The sequence below is a fragment of the Odocoileus virginianus genome, chromosome 7 (assembly GCF_023699985.2).
Source record: "Odocoileus virginianus isolate 20LAN1187 ecotype Illinois chromosome 7, Ovbor_1.2, whole genome shotgun sequence".
Taxonomy (NCBI): domain Eukaryota; kingdom Metazoa; phylum Chordata; class Mammalia; order Artiodactyla; family Cervidae; genus Odocoileus; species Odocoileus virginianus.
The window spans coordinates 32,456,457-32,479,069 of NC_069680.1; the positions used below are offsets into that span (position 1 = coordinate 32,456,457).

At 55.9% G+C, this 22,613-nt stretch overlaps 1 protein-coding gene across 39 annotated transcripts in view; it reads left to right on the forward strand.

The window, feature by feature from the left end:
- Positions 1-4,576: 4,576 nt before the first annotated feature.
- The window catches only part of JAKMIP3 (Janus kinase and microtubule interacting protein 3), a 91,137-nt gene continuing 73,100 nt past the window's right edge, over positions 4,577-22,613 (forward strand). For 30 of the 39 annotated variants that reach the window (XM_070470465.1, XM_070470450.1, XM_070470466.1 and 27 more), the window contains exon 1: positions 17,734-17,840. The gene's annotated coding sequence lies outside the window, so the exon portion shown is untranslated. Of the gene's footprint in view, positions 4,680-4,929; positions 5,038-17,733; positions 17,841-22,613 lie in introns of those variants that run through there. The other 9 variants (XM_070470483.1, XM_070470488.1, XM_070470489.1 and 6 more) reach the window with 3 other exon arrangements.

Below are 22,613 nucleotides of genomic sequence, written 5' to 3' on the forward strand. Positions count from 1 at the left end.
CTCTCATGAAAAGAGTAGGGATTGTTAGCCTTTCTCCTATTATCTGAAAGAGCTTATATAAGGTTTTATCTTTTGTTCCTTTCACATAAGGTGGAAATTGCCAATAAAGCCATCTGCGCTCAGAGTTTTATTTGGGGGAAGATTTCTTTCATTAATGTTCTAAAAACTTCATTTTTTTCTGAGTCAGTTTTCTTAGTGCAGTGGCAAACCTGGACACCGCTCCCAGAGAGTAGCCCCCACTCACCGCAACTAGAGAAAGGCCAGCGCAGCGACAAAGTCACAGCCAGCCACAAACCAACACACAAACACTGCGGTTCAAAACTACACACGCATCGTCTCGTTCACAGCAGTGCTGGTCACAATAACCAGGACGCAGAGACAACCTACAAGGCCATCAGCAGATGAGAGGATGAAGGTGTGGAACGCACACGCAGTGGAAAACGTCCCTTCAGTCGTGTCTGACTCTGTGCGACCACGTGGACTGTAGCCCACCACGCTCCTCTGTCCATGGGATTCTCCAAGTAAGAACACTGCAGTGGGTGCCACGCCCTTCTCCAGGGGATCTTCCCAACCCAGGTGTCAAACCCGCATCTCTTATGTCTGCTGTGTTGGCAGGTGGATTCTTTGCCACTAGCGTCCCCTGGGAAGGAGGGCGTGGGGGAGAGATGGGTCGGGAGTCTGCGGTTAGCAGAACCAAGCCAGTATATACAATGTGTATCACTCAGTCACTCTGCTGTACGGCAGAAACTAACACAATACTGTAAATCAGCTGCCTTTCAATAAAATACACTGAAAACCAAAGTCACACCTGAGAAGAGTTAGGTTTGCACATTAAAGAAATTGCAGAATTTGCTAATGTATTTTGGCAAAATTGTAGGGAATATGTATGGAAATGTAATCTAAGGGTATTAGCTCATGGTGGGAACAATATAACTTTAAAAAGAAACTTTCATTTATGCTATTTAAAAGAATTTATTGAAGTATAGTTGACTTACAAAGCTGTGTTAGTTCAGGGGTACAGAAAAGTGAATCAGTTTTCCATGTATATATATAAAACACACACACATATATATATATATCTTTTAAACTTGACATAGTTTTAGACTTACTGAGAATTGCACTAATAATAAAAAAAATTGCTGTATACTTAGATTCCCCAAATGTTAATATTTTACCACGTTTGCTTTATCTCTTTCTCCATGTGCGTATGTGCATATATATATATAAATTATTTCTGAACCATCTGAGAGTAATTTGTAAGCATCACCCCTCCACCCCAATACTTCAGTATTTTTCTTACAAACAAAGACAGGCTCTCACATAACTACAGTGTAACTATCAAACTCAGGGGTTTCATGTGGAAATGTTACTTGCTCTTTCAATTCCTCACTCTCCTAAAAATGCTTTTTTGGGGAAAAAAGCCCCAGATCCTGAGTGGCATTTGTTACTCCTTAGTCTCCTTTATTTGGCATAGTTCCTCAGTCTCTGTTTTTCGTGACCTTGAATTAGAGGCTAACAGTTAGTTTGTAGAAACGTCCCTCAATCTGGGTTTGTCAGATGTTCGCTCACAGTTAGCTTCAGGTGTGAATCTGGGTGAGCATACTGCAGAAATGAAACTGTGTTTTTCTCAGTTCTCCTATTTTTAGGCACTTGATCTTGATGTGTCCCATTGCAGATATAACTTCCATTTTTGGGTTGATTTGGTGTCTGCCTGGCTTCTCTGCCGCAGGCACACTCTTGCCCCTTTGTTACTACTAAGCATCTACTAGCAGATACGTTGAAACTACTTCTCTATCCTACAACTGCTATTTTTCAGCAGACTTTCAGCTTCTAGCCCTTTTAAAAATATGTTTGCTAAATTGGGCTTAGTTTCTCAATATGGATTTGCTTGCTCATGAATAAGCAGAGATTCTGAATTCGTTGGGCTAGCTGGAACAGTCTGAGTGGGTCTCAGTGTCTGGTCCTTTGGTTTAAGCAAAATCCAAGCTCAGTGTGGAATGAAGTTGAGATGAGAGCAATTCCTTTAGGAGCCGGGCGTGTTGGATGGACTTACCACCTGCAGACATTGGTGAGACAAGCGCCCGACTCTGGGGGGAGCGGGGCAGGTAGGGGCTGTTCTCTGCGGGTTGGTAAGGAAGGGGCTTCCTGACTCCAGGGGAGAGTTTGGACCTTGCAGCGCAGAGGCCCCGCCAGCTCTTCACTGCCAAGTGCAGAATGAGCTGCAGTTCCCTAGGGCGGCAGAAGAGCTGGGTGGTCATTAGAGAGACATGGCCCACAGGAACCTCGGGCGGCAGTGAACGACACGTGGTTCCCAGGGCTGAAGTCGATGGGAAACCCACTAAGGGCCAAGCGGATCCATTTAACTGAAGCAGCAAACTGGATTCTTAGAGAACATAGCCAGCCCCGGGTCACTGTGTAGAAGTCACGGCCCTCACTGAGTGGTCAGACCTGAATCAGCTCGCAGACCCAGAGTTCTAATTAAGGAAAAGTTGGGCATTCCCGGGGAAGGATCCTGTGCTAGCTCCAGGGTGTTAAAAAAACACAGCAGCAACCTTCCTCTCAGCCTTTCTGGAAAGACCTGCAGCCACATCCCCACACTGAGCCCCAGGGAGAGGAAGATAGTCTGACTTTTGGGAGAATCACTGGACGCTGACCCTGAGCCAACACTAACCCTCACCAGAGAGGCCCCACCAGATACCAACCCTGCGGGCCTCTTGACCTTGGGCTTCCAGGCTCCAGCACTGTGAGAAAACACAGTTCTGTTGTTTAAGACCCTGTCTGCGCGGCAGCCCCAGCAGACTAACCTGAGTTTGCCCTCAAGCTCACCTAAGGCCCAGGTAGGCTGCAGGAGCAGGCAGCTTCCCTGGAGGTGCCTTCTCCCCGCCCTGGACCTGCATCTCTGATTTTATGGTGGTGGTGGTGCTTTAGTCACTAAATCGTGTCCAAGTCTTTGCGACCCCGTGGACTGTATTCCTCCAGGCTCCTCTGTCCATGCAATTTTCCAGGCAAGAATACTGGAGTGGGTTGCCATTTCCTTCTCCAGGGGATCTTCCAGACTGGAATCAAACCCGGGTCTCCTGTGTTACAGGTGGATTCCTTACCAACTGAGCTATGGGAGAAGCCTCTGGTTTTATGGGGACTGTTTTAGTTCCCTAAAACAGTCTATTGACCAATGAAAATAGAGTCTGCTGTAATCACGCTGAGCTGGGCCGGAAAAGGACTGACGGCATCACAGCCCGGCTCGACCGGCTCCAGTGATGGCGGGGACGGGAGGTCCACCCAGTGGCCACTTCCAAGCAGTAGATCTGGTTCTGTCACCTGCTTTTCCTTGGAGCGGGGGGAGAGTTGACTGAGATGTTTGTCTACACTGATGGTCAGGGACTGAAGGAAAGGGTTTGGGGGGTTAGGGTTAAGGAGGTCTGGGGAAAAAGCACGGGAATGGATGGACATCAGGCATCTCACACGCATCTCACCGGATGTCTTGCCATGCAGGACGTGCTAGATCGTCAGGTGGAGAAGATGGCCCTTTCTGCCCGTGTCGGCCAGCTGCCTTGTCCAGCCAGCCCACTCTTTGCACAAAATGCCCACAAAAGAAGTGCCAATGCGGCACAGGTGCAGACCATCTGCAGGTTACCGAGCTGGGTCTCTCCCCACTGAGGCCAGTCTGGCTACTGCCGCCACCCAGCACGCAGTTTATCGGCAGTGAGACCAACACGGAGCGGTGGGTGGTGTGGGGTCCCAGCCTGGGGCTCCAGCCTGCCCGACCATGGGACCAGTGTGTGTGTGTGTGTGTGTGTGTGTGTGTGTGCGTGCACACGCGTTAGTCACTCGGTCGTGTCCGACTCTCTGTGACCCCACACACTGCAGCCCGCCAGGCTCCTCTGTCCATGGGATTCTCCAGGCAAAAATACTCAGTGGGTTGCCACCTCCTTCGCCAGGGACCTCCCGAGGGGACGCTTATCCTGGCCGTGGTTTTCCTTGCTGTCGGGAGCCTTCCTGAGAGCCCTCTTCAGTTCACACTAACCCCCACTGCCCCCCCCCACGATGGCCACTCACCAAAGACCCAAGGGGCGGGACCCCATGCGGCCGGGGCCTCCCGGTGTCCGGCATTCAGACGGGCGACCTGAGGGCCCAACCTTCTGTCTCTCAGACGTGTTCTCAGCCGGCAGCCGATAAGCGGCACCGGCGGTCCTGTGCCCAGAAAGCAGGGCCGGGACACGGAGGGCGAGCCCCGGCACCGGCACACTTTAGGGCCCGCGTTTGCTGGCTGAGCTCCGGACGCTGGCCTCGCGGTCATACATCCTGGTATCCGCGGAAAGATCGCGTCCCACTGGGAAGCTTTCCCCGTACACAGGTTATGGTAAACACGATTCACTCTTCCTTCCTCCACGTTTGTTAACTGTGCCTTCTCCAGCAACTCCAAGAAGTGGGGCCCCCGGAGGATGGAGCGGTGGCGGGGTGGGGGTGGGGGTCCTGGCGCCAGGGGGCCCCGGAGGCGCGGCCTAACCATGGATTTGGGGATCCTGTCCGGAGCTCATTTGCTCCCCGCGAGGCTCCGAAAACCACTTCTCCCTCCTCCGAGCCGAGACAGGCAGCATTTGGAGGTGGGCTGCCGAGAGTTAACGGTTAAACACACACGTGCGACCACCTCCTGCGGCTGCTCTCCGACTGAAGTGCTGGTGAGCGATCCCCCTCGACCGTCCCCTAGACCCCGCGGATCCGGCTGCGGCGTGCGGGCCGCCCAGAGCCCTCCCCGCCGCAGCCGGGCTATTTTTGGCCACGAGGTCTCCGGATTTTAATAGACCGCAGACCTGCTCCTGAAAGGACTCGGAGGGGCAGAAGAAGAGGCGAGGAGGTGGGGCTGGGGTGTGGCGGGGCCGCGCGCCCTGGCGGGGAGGGCGGGGAACGCCGGGGTTTGGGGCGCCCGCCCGCGGTGACGCGCGCCCCCCGCCCGCCGCAGCGCCACTGCAATGGCTGAGCCGGGCCGTCGGACGCCGCCGCCCGAGCCCCGGAGCCGCCCGCCTGCGGGGAGCCTCGGTGAGCAGCCCCGGCCGCCCCCGGCCCCGCGCGCCGCCGCGACCCGGTCGGGCCTCCGCGCTGCGCCCGCGCCTGGCACCGTGCGTCCCCCGCGCCTTGCGCGGCAGGGTGGCTGCGGGGTGGCGGGCCGGCAGCGCACGCTAGTCCCCACCCGCGGCCGGGAGACGGCTCGGAGGTGGCCCAGGAGATGGCCCGGAGATGGGCCAGGGCTGGGATGGGAGTGGTCTGTAGGTGGCCGTAAGGTGGCCCAGGGTTGTCGGGGATGGCCTTGGGGTGACCCGGAGGGGGCCCGGGGGTGGCCCGAAGTTGGCAGGGTGGCGGGGTGACATCCCGGCGGCCGGGGGTCCTGCGCCCCCGAGACGCCCTCGCCGGGGGCAGGGGGTCTCCAAGTGCCCCCGCGGGCTCTCGGCCACCGCTCTGGGCCGAGCTTGTTTCCTGGGACCCGGCGGGGCGCGGCGGCAGGCGCACAGGCGCACAGGCCCCACTGCGCCGCGGCCTCAGGGCCTGGGTGGACGCGCAGGTGGGCGCTGGGAGCCTCGACTCCGGCGTTTATGCGTCGCCCACCTCAGGAAGGCGCGGCCCTGGCGATTTTTTTTTTTTTTTTTTTTTTTTTTTGATGTCCAGTTTTCAACCTCTTGCGTTCCCGTTTCCGGGGGTGGCGACATAGCTGTCTGATGCTCACAGAATCGGAAGCTACGGAATGAAAGGTTTGATTGGTTGTCAGGAGCCAGAGAGGAGGCGCCGGCCTCCAGTTTTCCTAGAAAAACCTGCCCCTCCCTTTGACCTTGCGTCTTGGGAGAAGCGGATCCGCTTCTCAGCAGCTCCTTCCTGCTGCGCACCCTAGGTTCTGATTCATTTTCCTCTTCCTGCGCTGCCAGAGCGCGCGGGAGCTTCTCTACCGCTTGTTGTCTGCAGGTATCCGGGCCTGGGTGACGCCGCAGGTCCTCGCTCTGAGCTGCGGGACAGCAGGAATGGGAAGTGCCCCTCGACCTCCAGCGGCCAGGGAGCAGGGCTGTCGGGGGCGGGGAGGATCACCGCCCACCGGGGAGGGGGAGGGAACGGTGCCAGGCAGGGTGTCTGCTCGGCTCAGTGTGGAATAAACACGGGGGCTTGGGGCCCTCCTGGCCCTTTGGGAGTCTCTGAAAGCTGATTTGTGTCCGTGAATTAAGGCTCGATTTGGCAATTATAATACCTGCAGTATTTCTCCCACAGTTCTGGCAGATAGACCTTGTATTAAGGAGCAACGTTTCTCCTTTGTATTAAGGAGTGTTTCCCAGGTAGCTCAAACGGTGGAGAACCTGCCTACAATGTGGGAGACCTGGATTCCATCTCTGGGAGGGGGAAGGTCCCCTGGAGTAATGGCCTGGCAACCCACTCCGGTATTCTTGCCTGGAGAACCCCATGGACAGAGGAGCCTGGTGGGCTACAGTCCACGGGGTTGAAAAGAATCGGACACTGACTTAACACTTTCACTTTCTCCTCTGAGCATTTCAAGAGCACGTCACCAGAAGGTTGGTGTGCCTTCCAGAGGCAGTTGGTGGCATCACCACCAGAAAGTCTCAGGGTCTGGGATTTTGAAACCCTGAGTTGGCATTCATGATACTGGCAAGGTCTGGGCAATTGTGAACATGGCGCAACGATAAAAACTGTTACAAGAAAGAAAAAAGTGAGAAAGAGGGACGTCATGATAAGAGTGTCACTCCTCGCACAGCCCCTGCTGCGTGCCAGGCACCGTCCTGGTTCCCCTTCCTGTGCGCGGGAGTCCGCCTGAGAGGAGGGCACACTGCACGGCCCAGGAGAGGCCCGAGGGTGGGGTGTGGCCAGGGAGCCAGGCTCGGGGCACGTCCTCAGGAGCTGGAACGTGCAGAAGCGACTGTCTCACAGTGAACCTTCCGGAAGCGAGGGGCCTGAGCCCGGGGCACGGGAGGCCCTTGTCCGAGGCACAGATGAGCAGGGTGTCCCGTGTCTCTCAGGCACAGTCCAGAGACGGGACCTCCACCTGGGCCTCCACCCTCCCCCGGCCTGCGCCCTCCCCTCTGCCCTGCCCGGCCCGGGGCTCTGAAGACCCCCTCTCCCAGCAGAGCTGCTTGGCCTGCACGCTCCCCCTGCCCCTCCACGGGGCCCTGGGCTGGACCCTTCCTATCATGGCTCGGCTGGCTGTGAGCTGGACTTAGCCCCAGTACCGTGCTGTGCCAGGCATAGTCCAGGGCAGAGGTGTGAGGGCTTGTCCTTAAGGCCCAGCCTGCATTTCCTGTTGAGGGTGACCTGCCTGTGGCTGACCTCAGTGATGGGGTCAAGCCTCGCGGCCCACCGGACCCTGAAATAGGCGTCTTCATGCCATCACACGGGTGTGCCCTGTGCAAGCAGCCCTGGGCCCCGCACCCTCCATGCTGCCGGTGGTCAGGCCAGCCAGCTCCCCTACAGCAGCGTCCAGCAAAGACCCCGCAGGCCAGGGCCTCCTTACTGGCCTTCCCCAGGACTCAGAAGAGCACTGGGTCCCCTCAGCTCCTGCAGGATCTCGGGGACCCTCTGTGCAAGTCTCCCCACGGGCGATGGGCCCCTCCCAGGCCTTCACAGGGACACCCGGTGAGCGCTTGGACCCCCTTGGCTCACCCCCGCCATTAGAAAGGAAATTCTGATGTCAGAGGTAAGGAAGATCAAGACAGTCAGTACTGCTCCTGGTTAACGCCTGTACAGGTAACTCCTGCACACTCACAGGTACTGCTGGGAGCTGAGTTATGGCCCCCCCCCCAAGTTCATATTTGAAGCCTTGCCCCCCGAGGTGATGGTACGTGGAGATGGGGTCTTTGGGAGTTGATTAGAGACGGGTGAGGTCAGGGAACTTTCTGCCTGCCTCTGCCTCGCAGGGGTTCGGAGACTCAGCCGAGCGGAGTTCACCCCTTCTCTGAGGAGCCTCCCTTGGTGCACATCTTGGATATATTTTTTGAAGTTTTACACGTAACTAATTTTAGACTTGTCAAAAAGTGGCAAACATAGCACCCAGCCCTTCAGGTTCCCCTGACATTAACATCTTCATGTGGTTCGTGGTCAGAACCGGGACAGTCACTGGCACTCCTGCACGGTTCACCGGGAGACAGGCCTCCTCGCCCAGCCCCAGCTCCCCACTGAACCCCCTTTTCTGTCCCGGGGTCTACACAGGACCCCCGCCCCCGCCCCTGTTCTGTCTCCTGCAGTCTCTGACCCTCCCGAAGCTTGCCTTGTCTCTTGTGAAGGTTGATACTTTTATGAACTGTGTACCGACTAGTTTTGTAAAGAGAAAGTGCCTCAGTGGTGTCTGACTCTGCGACCCCGTGGGCTGTAGCCCTCCAGGCTCCTCCGTCCATGGGAGTCTCCAGGCCGGAAGACTGGAGTGGGGAGCCTATCCCTTCTCCAGTGGATCTTCCCGACCCAGGGATCGAACCGGGGTCTCCTGCCTTGCAGGCAGACTCTACCGCCTGAGCCACGGTGCTCCTCCATGTGAGTTTCTCTGCTCCTTCTTGGGATGGGAACGTGATGTGCATTTTTGACCCGACACCTCCCACCGCACCCCCCGGCCCCTGCCCTCCGGGCCGCGCGCCTGGCGTCTCGAGCCACGTCTGGAGGTCGCCGTGTCCTCACGGCGCTGACAGTGATGTTCTTTCTTGGTCGGTGCGCACCCTGGGGAGACACTCTGAGACACGCAGACCCTGGTCCCTGGATCCTGACTCACCAGCGCAGCACCTCACTTCCTGCGTTTGAGTTACGACCGCGCTGTTTGCTGCCGGGCCCCCAGGCCCTGCTTCCCTTTCTCTTCACCGGAGGGAAGCCTTGTCCTCGCCTCGATGTTTGCCTGGATGTCTGTCCCCATCGTGGCCACACAGGGACGGCGTTGCTCTGCGGGTTAGGATCCAGACGGTCCAACCCTGGCTTCAGGGGCAGCCTCAGGCTGCTGCTGGGCTCCCAACAGCCCCGTCTTTTTCTTTTCTCCTTTTTTTAAAGTTAAATTTTTTTTTCTCTCATTTCTCTCTTGCCTCCTGGAACAACAAGATGTTCTCGGCTTGGCTAGTTCCAAAATCCTCGGTTCGTGGTTTCTTTCATTGAGGTTGTGTGTCTGTGGTGTTTTACTTTTTCAGGAAGTGTTTTTCATTGTTTCTCCGTTTCTGTGTTGGTTTTACGTGACACTGGTCACATTCGACTCCACTGTCTCTGCCTGGGGGCCTTGAAGATTTTATCTTTGGCTTTGAAGTCTAGCAGTTTCACTGGAAATGTTTCAAAGCTGACTGGTCTGGGTTTATTTTTCTAAGCACACACTACCCGCTTTGAGATGCATAGATTTCAGGTCTTTTTCTGTACATGGAAAGTTTCCCTGGGTTTTAGCTTTCAGTGTTAGCTCTGGGCCACTGCTTTCCCCTTCTTCTTTTTCTTTTTTTGTTTTGTCTGTGCCACGCAGCTTGTGGGATCTTAGCTCCCCAACCAGGGACTGAACCCGCACCTTAGCAGTGAAAGCACGGAGCCCTAACCACTGGACGGCCGGGGAACCCCCAGTGTGGACCTTTCATGAGCAGAAGTTTTACATGTGATGAAGTGTGTTGATCAGGTTTTGTGCGTGTGTGGTTATTTCTTTTTGTGTCTTTTCTAAGAGACCTGCTGGCCTCCACGTCCAGCATCTTTTCCTGCGTGTTCTCCCTGCACCCTTCTGACCAGACCGCCGTGGTCCTGGACTGTCTCCTCCAGCTCTGGTCTGAGGGGCTCACCGGACCCGTGTTCTGCAGAGGCTGGAATCACCCCTCTCCCTGGGTGCTCCCAGTCTTTTCAGCAAAGTGTCTAAAACCCCAGGCAGTTGGGTGCAGGGGAGTTCATGACTTCTGTGTTGGTCTCGACTTCCCAGATTGCCAGAGGACAAGAGTAGAAATGATTTTAAGATAAAATATATCATGATTTTATACTGGCGTTTTTAATTCAAATTTTAAAATGCAGATAATTGTTTATTTTTCCATCTCCTTTCTGTTCGACTGAGATCCTTGGCTCCTAGTGACTTGTGTAAGATGACTTCTTCACTTGGTTCTCCTTGTTTCAAAATAATACCGATGTGTTAAAACACTGTGGTTGGTTTAAAAAAGGCTTGATTTCTTTGCTTTTCTTTCTGCCTTTAATTCATCAAGCTCATTTGTTTCACCTTGCTTTCACTTTTTAGGAGTGGCTTTGGTTTCCCTTCATGCTGATTTAATTTCGTTTTAGTTCTGTGCTAAAATACATAGAGCTATGAGCCGAAGTCTCTTCAGGGCAGACTGGCACCACCTTTGTCTTTTTAACCGCCTCTCTCTTCTCTGCTGGTAATGTCTTTAAGTAGTTTTTTAACAGCCATTTCTTTTTGGCTGCACTGGGCCTTTGTCTCCGCAGGCGGGCTCTCTCTAGTTACGGGGATGGGGCTGCTCGCCACGGTCGCTTCCCCTGGGGAGCTCGGGCTCTCGGGCTTCGGCTCGGTGACTGAGACGTGCAGGCTGAGCTGACCCTGAGCCTGTGGCATCCTCCCGTGTGCCCTACACTGGCAGGCAGACTCTGAACCAGCAGGCCACCAGGGGAGTCCTTTAGAGCCGTTTCTAACTAGTGCTTCCCCTTGGCAGTCTACAGGCCACGCGTGCGTGTTTCTGCGTCCCCCGTCCTGTCTGGGGGAGCAGAGGCCTTCTATGCCCTGCTCCACGATTGCTGGCTCAGTCAGTGCCAGCGCTCAGCGTCGCTGAGTGGAGAGATCGCCCGACCCTTGTTCTCCGCTGTGTAGTACTCTCCCAAGGGCTGGATCTCAGCCCCATCAGAGAGCTCTCAGTCCCCGAATGTTTGGGCTGTTTCCTGTCTTTTGCTGCTAGAAGCAGTTCTTCTGTGAATATCCTTATGTGCACATGGTTTTCATACATTTTTGAGTATATCTTAACTAGATTCTTAGAAGTGGGATTTCCAGGCCAAAAGTGAAATGACTATGTACTTTTGTTATGTGTTGCCAAAACCCCCTCCCCAGGAGTCCCGCTGTTGTGTGGCATTCTACCAGTCTGGTTCTCACAGCCTCAAAACAGACAGTGTTGTCAAACTTCTGGGGGCTTGCCAGGTAGGCGAGAAATGGTGATGTCAGTGTATCTTATTTGCATTTCTCTTATCGTGAGTGAAGTTGAGCATCTTTTCATGCATTGAAAGACTATTTGCATTTCATTTTATGTGAGCAGTTTATTCAAAGCTCTTGCCTATTTTTTCCTTTTTTTTTCCTCTGGGCCTGTTTGGATTTTTCTTCTCGATTTTCTGAAGTTCCTTATGTATTAGCTTTTGACCTGTGATATAAGGTGCATGTACAGGCTTCCCAGGTGGCTCAGTGGTAAAAGAATCTGCCTGCAGTGCAAGAGATGTGGGTTCGATCCCTGGGTGAGAAGACCCCCTGGAGGATGGCATGGCAACCCACTCCAGTATTCTTGCCTGGAGAATCCCAGGGACAGAGGAGCCTGGTGGGCTACGGTCTACGGGGTCACAGAGTCAGACGCGACTGAGCGGCTCAGCACATAGGTGCATATATTTTCTCTATTTTGTCATTTATCATTGAACTTTGCTCATGGCAGGGTTTTCTTTTCTTGCTGTTTTTCTTGTGTGAAACCGCAAGTGTGTTCATCCTCTGGTCCAGGGGTCTGTCCCACCAAGCCTCCGCCTCCAGGGGCCGCTCCATTCCGAGGGTCACACTCACTGCTGGTTTCCGAGCCCCCAGTCCTGTCTCTCTCCCACCCTCACTGGCTCCTGCGCGGTCTCTTAGAGGGTTGGTGGTGGTGGTTTGGAGATAAGGGCGGCAGACTGAAGCTGAGTCTGGGCTCCTCGTGGGGTCTCGCGGTGATGCTGCGAGCTGCTGGGCTGGGTGTCGGGAAGCCAGCAGCCTCTGCAGAGCCGTCTCGGCAGGCTGGCTCTGGGGTGCCCACGGCGGGGCACAGCCACCTCCAGGTCGGGGGCGAGGGGCCCTGCGCTCTCATCCCAAAGCAGACCCCTCTGAACCGAGGGAGTGAGAGCGGGAGGCTGGTGGGGGTGCGGCCACTCCAGGAATTACTCCACCCCCCCGAGCTTTCTCCACGCTCCTGACCACGTGACCCCAGGGAAGTAAGAAGGTGGTCCTAAACCAGGGCGTGTTCAGGCAACTTGTCCAGGCAATGTGAAGTGAAGTTGCTCAGTCGCGTCCAACTCTTTGCAATCCTATGGATTATAGTCCACCAGGCTCCTCTGTCCATAGAATTTTCCAGACAAGACTACTGGAGTGGGTTGCCATTTCCTTCTCCAGGGGATCTTCCCAACCAGGGGATTGAACCCGGGACTCCTGCATTGGGAGGCAGGTTCTTTACCACCGAAGTCTAGCAGCATCGTTACCTCACCAAGGCTGCAGTGAACCAGACCTCCTCCCAGGTCATACGAGGACCCGGAATACTTACTTCACCTCCGCTCCTCCCTCTAGCAGCTTTAGGTTTTGTTGTCTGGCGTTTAGCTTTTATCTGTCTGCTTCGTAGCAGCACTGGAAATCATCGTGAGCTTCTGCAGCTCCTCGCGTAGTTAGTACTTTGCGGCCTTTCTCTTCTCCTGGCCTCTTGAAGGTCCATTTGGGACCAGACATCCTGAGGCTGATTCTTTCCTTTCCTTTCTTCACTGTTGGCATCCATGCTCAATTTATGCTTTCTGGTTTTGGTCTGAAAATTTTTTCTTTCAAGAATGAGCGTGAAAGGGCTTCCCTGGCAGTCCAGTGTTTAAGACTCTGTGATTCCAATGCAAGAGGCCCAGGTTTGATCCCTGGTTGGGGAACTGACATCCACATGCTATGCAGCACGGCCAAAACAACTAGCAAAACAACAAAAAAAAGAGTCAGGGTGAAGTATATTTTTACCGGGGATAGAATTCTTGTTTGGCAGGTCTTGTTTTTTTAAAGCACACTTACTCCTTCATTCCATTGTCTTATGGCTTCTCTTGTTCTGATGAGAAGTTGGTCAGTTGTCGAACAGTCCTTCCTTTGAACATAAGCTTTTTTCCTCTGGCAGATATTATTATTTTCTCTTTGCTTCTTTCTTCCTCAAGTCTCATCATGATGTGCCTAGATTTTGACATACACTGACTCTTTGGATTGTTGTCTTTCATCAATTTCAGAGAATTCTCAGTCACAGCTGCACAGGTTTTGCGTCGGAGGCCGTCCCTCCCTTTTCCTCCTGGGGGCCCGTCTCCTCCTGTCTCTGCCTCTCTCCCCTTTGTGCATTCTGCCTTCTCTGTGCTCGTTTCTGGGTCGTCTTCCATCACCTGTTCATTCCTGTGCCATCAGGTGTCCGTTAGGTTTAAAGTCCAGCTATTACACTTATTTTTTGAAAGTGCTCCCTGTTTTATTTAGGTTTGGGACATCATGTCTCATTGTTTAATACTCCATGCAGTTGTTTTCAAGGTTCTAACTATTTCTTTAAAAAAGCAATGAGATGGAACCATGGAATTCGCTGGCGGCCCAGCGGTGAGGGCTCAGCTCTCTCCCTGGTCAGGGAACTGAGATCCGCACGACCGGGCCAAAAAAAAAAGAACGAGACTTGAGAGGGGGGTGAGGTGTCTGGGGACTCTCCTCTGTTCAGCTATGCTGTGAACCCAAAGCTGCTCCAAAAATCAAAACCTATTTAAAACGTAGAAAGATTTGGTGTTCTGTAATCGGTAGTTGTCAATTCTGTGTCTGAAGGTTGTGTGGGTCTCTTGTCTTTTTTAGACTTGGTTCTTGCTCACCTGCCCCGGCTTCCCTGGTGTCACGGGCTGCACGTGAGCCGCTGTCCCTGCGCCACGGTGCGTGGCTCTCCCTGAGGCCTCGGCTGGGCGAGCCCGTCTCGCAGAGACTGCCCGCCCGCCTGGAGGCCCTTGCCCGCTGGTCACGGGCCGTGCGGGACCCTCTGCTGCCCGGGGCCCCCAGGGCTGCGTCCACGGCAGACCCTCTGAGCCCCGTGGAAGGGAATGGGGGCAGCGGGGTGAGCACGGTTCTCGAGTGGCCCCGGACGGTTGCCCCCGACGGTTAGCCCTTTGGCTCTCTCTTAGCCCTGGGAGAGTATCCAGTGAGACCCCACGCCCCCGGGCCTGGAGCAGGTCCGTTCTCCTTCTCCTCCCGGAGGCTGTTGGCTGTAGGTGTAAGCTGCCTTGGTCTTTCCGTAATGCATTGTCGCTCTGTCCAGACGGGCCCTGGAATTTGGCTTCTCAGGATCTTTGGTGCCTGTAGATGGGAAGTGAGTGAGTTCTCACCTAACCAGCCCACCATCACCTGGAAAAGGTTCTGACACCCTCTTTTGCTCCCGTGGAGTGTCGCAGAGTTTGGAGATTATGGTTTCCGTCCAGGCTGGAGCCAGGAACAGAAAGCTGGCTGTGAAGTGGGGCTCAAGCTCGAGGTCACGTGGTCACAGCCTCGAGGTCACACTTGAAACGACCTTGGGTGGACCCGGAGACACTACCCTGTGAGCTTGGAAGGGGGTGTGGTGTCTGCACCCGGAAACAGCTCCTCACGCCACTGCCAGTGCCGGGTCAACCACGGCTTGGGGAAACCAGCAGGGCCTCTGGGGAGAGTTCAGTTAATACGATGGGGATGCCTGGGAGGGGCTGTCCACCAAGAGTTTTAGAGAAAGGGGCGTGGCTGTGTGAGGGCCATCAAGGAGCTTCCCACGTGGACAAGCTCAGCGAGCAGCTTCTGGTTCCTGTTCCTGTTGCCTCTCATCCCACAGGCGCAGACCAACCTGGAGGCCCGGCCAGAGGTCAGGGCGCTGGCGGACACGGGGTGGGAGAGTTGTCGGGCTGACTGGGCAGGCAGGCGGGGCATGGACGAGTCCAGAGAGTGCCACTGCGGGGCCGTCGTGCAAAGCCAGGTGTAAGTCAGGGACCAGCGGCGCTGACTGCAGCATCCACTCGGGTGGGGTCAGCTCGCCCCTGGGCGTGGTCGGGGAGTGAAGTTGGGAAGAGGTGGGAGAGCTCAGCACCACAGACAGCACCCTCCCACTCCCGGGGCGCCTGGCTCCGAACCAGGCCCTCCAGAGCCCTGCACCCCCACCTTCACCGAGGATGGCAGGCAAGCCCTCCGCCTGGGTTGCAGGGCGTCGGCCACTTTGGGGCATGTTGAGGCAGACTCCTTGGGGCCGCGGCCATCTACTTTGCCTGTTCTTCTTCCAGGAGCCAGAGCGGCAGCTGGGGAGGGCGGCTCTTCCCTGGGAGGTAGGCGCACGTTCTTGCTCCAGCAGGAGCGCTGTGCCAGTGAGCACGTCCCCAGGACGCCGTGGGGAGGTCACACGGCTGCTCGCACGTGTGGGTGACTCGTCTTGAGAAGCGCTGCTAAGAGCAGTTGGCTTGAGAAATGGCGTGAATCAATTAAAATCCAACATCTTTTTTTTCCTGGCAACATTTGGGAGGAGATTAGAGCAAAGCTTTGCCAAGAAGCCTGCAGGCCGTAATGAAGTCAGGTTTAGAAGGAGACTGAAGGACGTGTCAGCGTGCCTGCCGTCAGCAAGCTGGCGCACCGCTGGTGGGTCCCAGCCCTGCGAACTGGCCGCCTGAGTTTTAATTAATGCCTGCTCTGGCTTCACTATCTCTCTCTTTTTTTAATTCCATCTGCACTTGGGACCCTGGTCAGCAGGGGGAAACGAGCTGCTTCCTGGTTCTCTGCCCACCAGGTCTGCCCGCGCTCTCCTTCCATGTAGTAAGGGAGAGGAGGGCCTTTTAAAAAAACCTTGAAGGAACAGAGGAACTCTTTTCTAAAAGCAGCAGATAAAGTCAGAAATCAAAGTCTGGGGCTCCCCAGAAGGCTGAGTGGTAAAGAATCTGCCTGCCAATGCAGGAGACACAGGTTCGATCCCTGGTCCAGGAAGATCCCACATGCCATGGGGCAGCTGAGCCTGTGCGCCACACTATTGAGCTTTGGCTCTAAAGCCCAGGAGCCAAAATGCCTGAGCCCACGAGCTGCAGCTACTGAAGCGTGAGCGCCCTCGGCCCGCGCTGCGCAGCCAGAGAAGCCGCTCCCCCGACCAGAGAGAAACCTGCGCAGCCAGAAAGGCCGCTCACCCCGACCAGAGAAAAACCTGCGCAGCAAGGAAGATCCAGCATGGTCTAAATAAGTAAATCAATACAATTCTATATATCTATTAAAAACAAAAGAAATGAGAGTCTGCTGGTGGGTCTTCACCAGGAGCCACTCCTGACCCTCCCGCCTCCTCTGCCACCGCATCTCCCGGAGGACTGACCTCGTGGCCAACGACCGCGGCTGGACTAGAACCTACTCTCGGATTCCCGGGCTGATCCCCACCGCTCGCCAGTGCAAGAGCAGATGTTCCAGGTTGAAACCAGCCGACTCCAAGGGTTTTGCTGCTTGGCAGTTCTTGTAGGTGAAATGGCTCTGATTTGGGGGAAGCCCCTCCATGTAGCATGTGTCCCCCCGGGCCTCAGCCCCTGGGCCGGGACCACCAGGCCATGTTCAGCCAGGAGCTAGTTGGGGGGCACCCAAGAGGGCTCAGGGTTTCATGGAGCTCCTGCCCCAGAGGAGACGCTGGTTGAGGCTGGCAGGTGTGGGGGAGGCAGCACCGCTGGAGGGGGTCCACAGGCAGGAACACTTCCAGTGACCTATTTCCACGCCTCCTTCAGGGACACCACCTCCACTGAACTTTGCGTGAAACTGTGGGGCTTCAGCAGAGCCGCCCCCACAGACCAAAGTGGGGGTGGGTGAGGAGACAGGAGATGGCAGGATGGGACCGAGGAAGAGGCCCTTCCATGCCCTAGGGCCTCTCTGCAAGGCTGACCAGGTGGTTCAGCAAGATAAACACACCTCTTGGTGCTGGGCTGGTTGGTACAGCTTTCTGCAGTGTTCTTTGGCATCTGCGGAGAGGGGACAGCAAGGAGATCCAACCAGTCCATCCTAAAGGAAATCAGTCCTGAATGTTCACTGGAAGGACTGATGCTGAGGCTAAAACTCCAATCCTTTGGCCACCTGATGTGAAGAATTGACTCATTGGGAAAGACCCTGATGCTGAGAAAGATTGAAGGTGGGAGGAGAAGGGGACGACAGAGGATGAGATGGTTGGATGGTATCACTGACTTGATGGACATGAGTTTGAGCAAGGTCCAGGAGTTGGTGATGGACAGGGCCTGGTGTGCTGTAGTTCATGGGGTCGCAAAGAGTCGGACACGACTGAGCGACTGGACTGACCTGAGCTGAGGGGTCTTTGACGCGTCAGTCTGTCCTGTATTTTCTTGGCACTCGGTTTGGTCTAGTGACCATCTTCTCACGGTCTGGATGAGGGGTTTGTGATTTGGGATGTAGTCTGTTGAGCAGGAAGGCGATGCCTTTCCTGCCAGTGGGGTTCAGGGGTGCGTGGGAAACAGCATCCTGGGGCACCAGCGTTGCTGCGGGGGTCCCCCTCTGCACCCCGTGTGCGCAGAGTCCTGGGGCCTTCGCAGCGTTTGCCAGGGCCGCTCTCCCCCTGGCGCACGTGTGTCCTCCCTGCCCCTGTGTCTTCACTCACGGCCAACTCCACTCTTCCCCGCGTGGCTGGTCGTGGGGCCTGGGACTGGGCACCCACAGCGGGAACAAGGGCAGCTGTGTCCTGTGTTTTTAACCCTGTGACAGGGCGTCTGTCCAGTCCTAGCCTGGGACAACGTCCACCTCACTGGCCCGGCATGAATGCGCCTATTCTTCACCATGGCTTCAGATGAAATGAGCCAATTAGCGCTGGGCACAGTGGGCTGCTGTCTCGGCAGACAGGCGTGGGGAGGGCGGCGCCCAGGGATGCCCCAGCAGGAGGACCATGCTCCGGCCGCTCGCAGGCCAGGTAGGGGCTCGGCCAACTATGTGCTAAACCCCTGCGTGTAAGCCACACCCACCCTTCCCTGGGTAACTGATCGCAGGGCCTTGGGGCTTCCTGATGGGGAGTGTGGGCTTTGGACCCGTGTGAGACCGGCAGGCGGGGGGCATGGCTGGCCGGGGCTGCAGACGGGAGTGACTCCAGGTGAAACACTGTCCCCCCCCCACCCGGGTGAGGGACCTGCGTGGCATCTGTGGGTGGAAATGCAAAGTGTGGGGCTGAGGAGTTACCTTCTCTCTCTCTTTGTATTATTATTTTTATATATAATTGTGTTTTATTTCCAAATTATAAGATTACAAGAGCACATTGGTTTTGTTTTTAATTGGAGGGTGATTGCTTTACGATGTTGCCTTAGTTTCTGTTCAGAGACAGGAGTCAGCCGCACGTACCCACTCGTCTCCGCCCCCTTGAGCCTCCCTCCCACCTGCTGTCTCTCTCTCTCTTTATTTTTTAATTTGGCTGCGTGGCATGTGGGATCTTCGCTTCTCAACCAGTGATTGAACCTGTGGTCCCTGCATTGGGAGCGGGAGTCCTGACACTGGACCAACAGGGGCTAATTTCTGCCGTTGTGGTTGACAGGGACTCTGGAGCTAGTTAACGCACGGCTGTGTTACCTGCATGGGGGCAGGCTGTGCCAGGGCCCAGGTGTGGTGTGTGTGGCCTCGGAGGGCGGAGGGGCGAGGCTGAGTCCCCTCCATTTCCCAGGGGAGTGCCCGGCACACGCCCAGGAGGTGACTCTCGGAGACGCCGGACTCACCAGGTACAGCCCCGGCGGTGCTTCCGCCCCCGCCCCCACCGTGTGCCTCGCAGGCTGTCTGTGGATGCGAGTGTGGGAAGGGAACAGGATCCGTGTGAGAAGCAGTGGGGTGGGACGCGGGCTGCTGGCAGGTTGAGGTCGGTCCTGATGGGAAGCAGAGCTCTGGCCTGGATTCGCCACGACCGGCTGCCTGGCCAGCTCAGGGGCCCCCTCTGTGGCCTCGTATTCCCAGGCCGGCGTCCTGTGTCTCGGGGCGCTCGTCCCCCCGGGCTCTTGGGGTGGGAATGGCTCAGGTCCACACTCCTGGGTGACTGCTCTCTCCTGGCTGATCCTGAGGAGCTGTTCAGCCGCCGATGAAGATGCCTTGGCTTCTGTCTCGCGTGGGGTTCAGCGGCGGTGCCCTGGCTAGAACACAGAACACGCTTCGGTTTTGCCGACCCTCCCCTTGGGCGGGAGGAGAGCCCTTCCCCCCCGAGAGCTTTCTTCCGGAAGCGTCTGGTACCGCCAGGCCCATGGGACATAGAGATGGGGTTCCGGGAGCAGGCCGGGTGGAGGCCTGGGTGACGCGTCCGTGCGGGCTCACCCTGGGCCTGCGGGAGGGGGCGTCTTATCTCCAGCGTGAGCTGAGATCGACTGAGTCTCTCTCCTGGTAGGGAGAGAGGTTTACTGAGAATGCAAGTGTGAGTGGTCCCTTGTGCACACCGGAGGGACTCTCAAAACTCCAGCGTTGGCGTATTTCTAAATAAAGACGGCGTTGTACGTGGCAGCACGCGGACGATCAAGCCGTCCTGGGAAGGGGGCCAGAGGCGCGGGCCTCTGTGTCTGTCCCTTCCCGGCCTGGAGGGCAGCCCCGCAGCCTCTCTGACCTCGGGGATGGCACTGCAGCTGCCAGGCTTCAGGGAGCTGCGAGAGCGGCCTCAGGAGGGGCACGGCGGCCGCAAGCAGAGGCGGGTGGGCACTCGGGGCTGCGGCTCAGAGCAGGGGGCGGGTCCCAGGAGAAGTCTGACTTCACCCCAGAGCCGCAGGGGACGGGGAAGCAGACGTTTTAAAAGCTTTGCGTGTCGGGGCAGGGCTGCTGCTTGAGAGGAATGGAGCTGCTGGCAAGGTGGCCAGTGATGGAGGGGACTCTCCTTCCTCCACACCCTTGAACGCGGGATGGAAGCAACCGGAATTCTCCCAGCTCACTTTACAGGGGAGGGTGGAGAGAAAGAAAGGGAGGGAGAGAGCGGTCAGTCGACCTGGGAGCCAGGAGAGGAAATTCCTCCTGCCCCCTGTCCACCCCCCCACCCCACTAGGAGCCCAGGGCTGCAGCCGCAGCTGGTGGGGAGAGGGGCTTCTGTCCCAGGGCAGGGAGCTGCATCTTCATGGGAAAGCGGAGAGCTGGCAAAATGTAGCTGGATGGACTGGGCCTCGCAGGGCGCTCAGACCCTCCCTGAGCGTGGAGTGAAGGACCCACCAGCCCCACGAGGTGACCAGGACCTCGTGAGTCTGCCCCGTCTGGCGGGAAACATCTCAGGAGACCCTGAAGAGCCCAGTCCATGCCTCACTCTAGTTTGAGGCTTATAACGATGGGACCCCAGCTCCTGCTCAGGAGGAATGGGAAGGTGGGTCCCCACAGGTGACCCTGGAGGGAGTGGGCAGAAGCAGACACAGGCCGGCTGGAAGATCGGGGAGAATGCAGTGCGATTGTTCTCACAGACCCAGTAGAAGGGCTTGATAAAGTGCAGCACCCAGCTGCAAATTTAAAAACCCGCCCACTTAGCAAATTTGGAGTACAGACGCCTTGTTTCACCTGATAAAGGGAAACTTCCAAAATCCTGCAGTGAATGTGGTCTGCAAAGACAGACCAAGCATTTCCTTTCAAGAAGGAGCACAAGAGAAAGATGCTCATGTCAGTGTGTGGCAGTCCCCCCTACCAGGCCCCCCGCACCAGCACAAGAACACAGGAGAAGTTGTGTGAAAGTATGAAGGTTGGGAAGGAAGAGGCAAACCTGCCCTCCTGTGGGAACTAAAGAAATGTCAGTGGGTTGCTGGGACAAGGTGGATATAAAGAAATCCACAGTCTTCTTATCCACCCCTGCTCACTGGCAATACAAGGGCAGGGATAATAACACCCACAAATGTCTTTCATGACGGTAGCACACGTTTTCAATGCTTGGCACCGAACAGTAAGTGTGTCAAAAGTTGTGCAAAACCTTTCAGAGAAAATGACACAACAAAGACATTTTTAAAAGTTCTAAGTAATTGGAGAACTGTACCAGGTCCATGTAGAAGGAGATCCAGTGTCAAAGAGGTGTTAACTGTCTCTCGGTTCATCCCTAAGTTCAGTGTAATTTCAACCAAAGTCCAACCAGGTTTCATTGCTCTGGACAAGTTAACAAAGAGAAATAAATGGCCAATAAAAGCCAAATTTGAAGAACAACAAGGCGGAGATAAAGGGCTTCGGGGCAGAAACTAACCAAGAGGCCAGCACTAGGGAAGAGGCAGCTGAGAGTCCGCGAACACGAGAGGCCAGTGTGGACCAGGCCGACCTGTCAGAGAAGCAGAGGAGGGCGTGCCCAGCAGGCTTCCACGTGAGAAGCAAGTCAGTGAGATGTTCAGAAGCAAACCTGGGGGGACATCTTCATGCGTTAGAAAAGCATTTCTTCAGTAAGAAGCAAAACTGTCATGGGAAAAAAGAGACAGAATGATTACATTACATCATCAACAAAGGATAATGACCAGAGTGGGTAATGGGTTCTCTCCAAGCAATGAAGGATGACAGATGCGGGAGAGACAAAAGGTGGAAGAAGGGTTAGATGACCATGATACACAGACTTGGCCTGCGATCGGCTCAAAGACAGGCCTCCTGTGTATCAGGGAAATGCAAGGCTGGGTAACAGTAAGCGCTCCTGCCAGCCCCGCAGAGCGGCCGGCTCGGTGAGGCGCTGGGGGATGGTCATCTTACGTGGTCCGGGCGCTGCTCCAAGAACGGTTCACACCCTCTCAGCCCTGAGTCCGGGGGTCTCCGCTCCCGGGTCACCCCCTCCGACCCCTGCTAGAAGACATCCCAGCAGGCGGGCCTCAGACGTGTATGAGGGTGTCCACGGTAGCACCTTCTGGAAGAACAGACTGTTTATTCTACGTTGAGGGGTGCGGCGGGGATGAGTACACAATGTGGTTTACTCCCACGTGGGGGATTTGGTGAAAATAAATGAAGACCCACAAGCCCCAGTGTGTGTAAGCTTGGAGGAAGTCATGTTGATTGAAAGAAAGAAAACTGCGAAAGGATGAGAGAAGTGTGATACCGTTTCTGTTTTTCAAAACACGTGCAACAGTGATGGGGATGAGGAATGCACACTCGTGTCGGGGGAGGGGGGGAGGCAGGGACCTCGGGGCAGGTGGCTGGTGGGTCAGCACTGCAGCAGGCAGAGTGGGCCCGGGAGCGGGCTGATGGCAGATGAGCTGGTTCCGAGAGCGCCGGGCAGTGGGGACAGAGGTGCCCCGCCGGCAGGGGGACAGGAGTCTGGAGCTCAGACGGGATGGCAGGGCCTGGATTGGGAAGAATGCTGAAGCAGCCCAGCGCTCCCAGAGACGGCAGGCAGCGCAGGCCTGGGGAGGAAATGTGGAAGCTGGGCGGGCGGCTGGCGGTCAGGCCCGCGGGCTTCGGGTTTGCTGAGATGCTGCGTGGCCTCGGGTCTCACTCGGAGGAGCTGAACGCTGAGCCCTGTGGCCGCTCAGCCCCTATGTGCTCCCCTCACCTTCTGTCCTGAATGCTCAGCCGTGGTTTCCGGGATCTCCAAGAACCCAGGCTGAAGCCAGCCACCATCCTCAAGGAAGGATGGTCATTTTCTTATTCCTGTTTTCCTTTATTTTCCAAATTCGCCATAATGAGCACACTTTACTTTCATGGTTAGAAAAACAGGTGCTCTTTAAATAAACAAAGTTCTGTTGAAGTTTCATAAATTCATTGGTTCTCAGTAACGCCCTCCTCACCCCTCAGT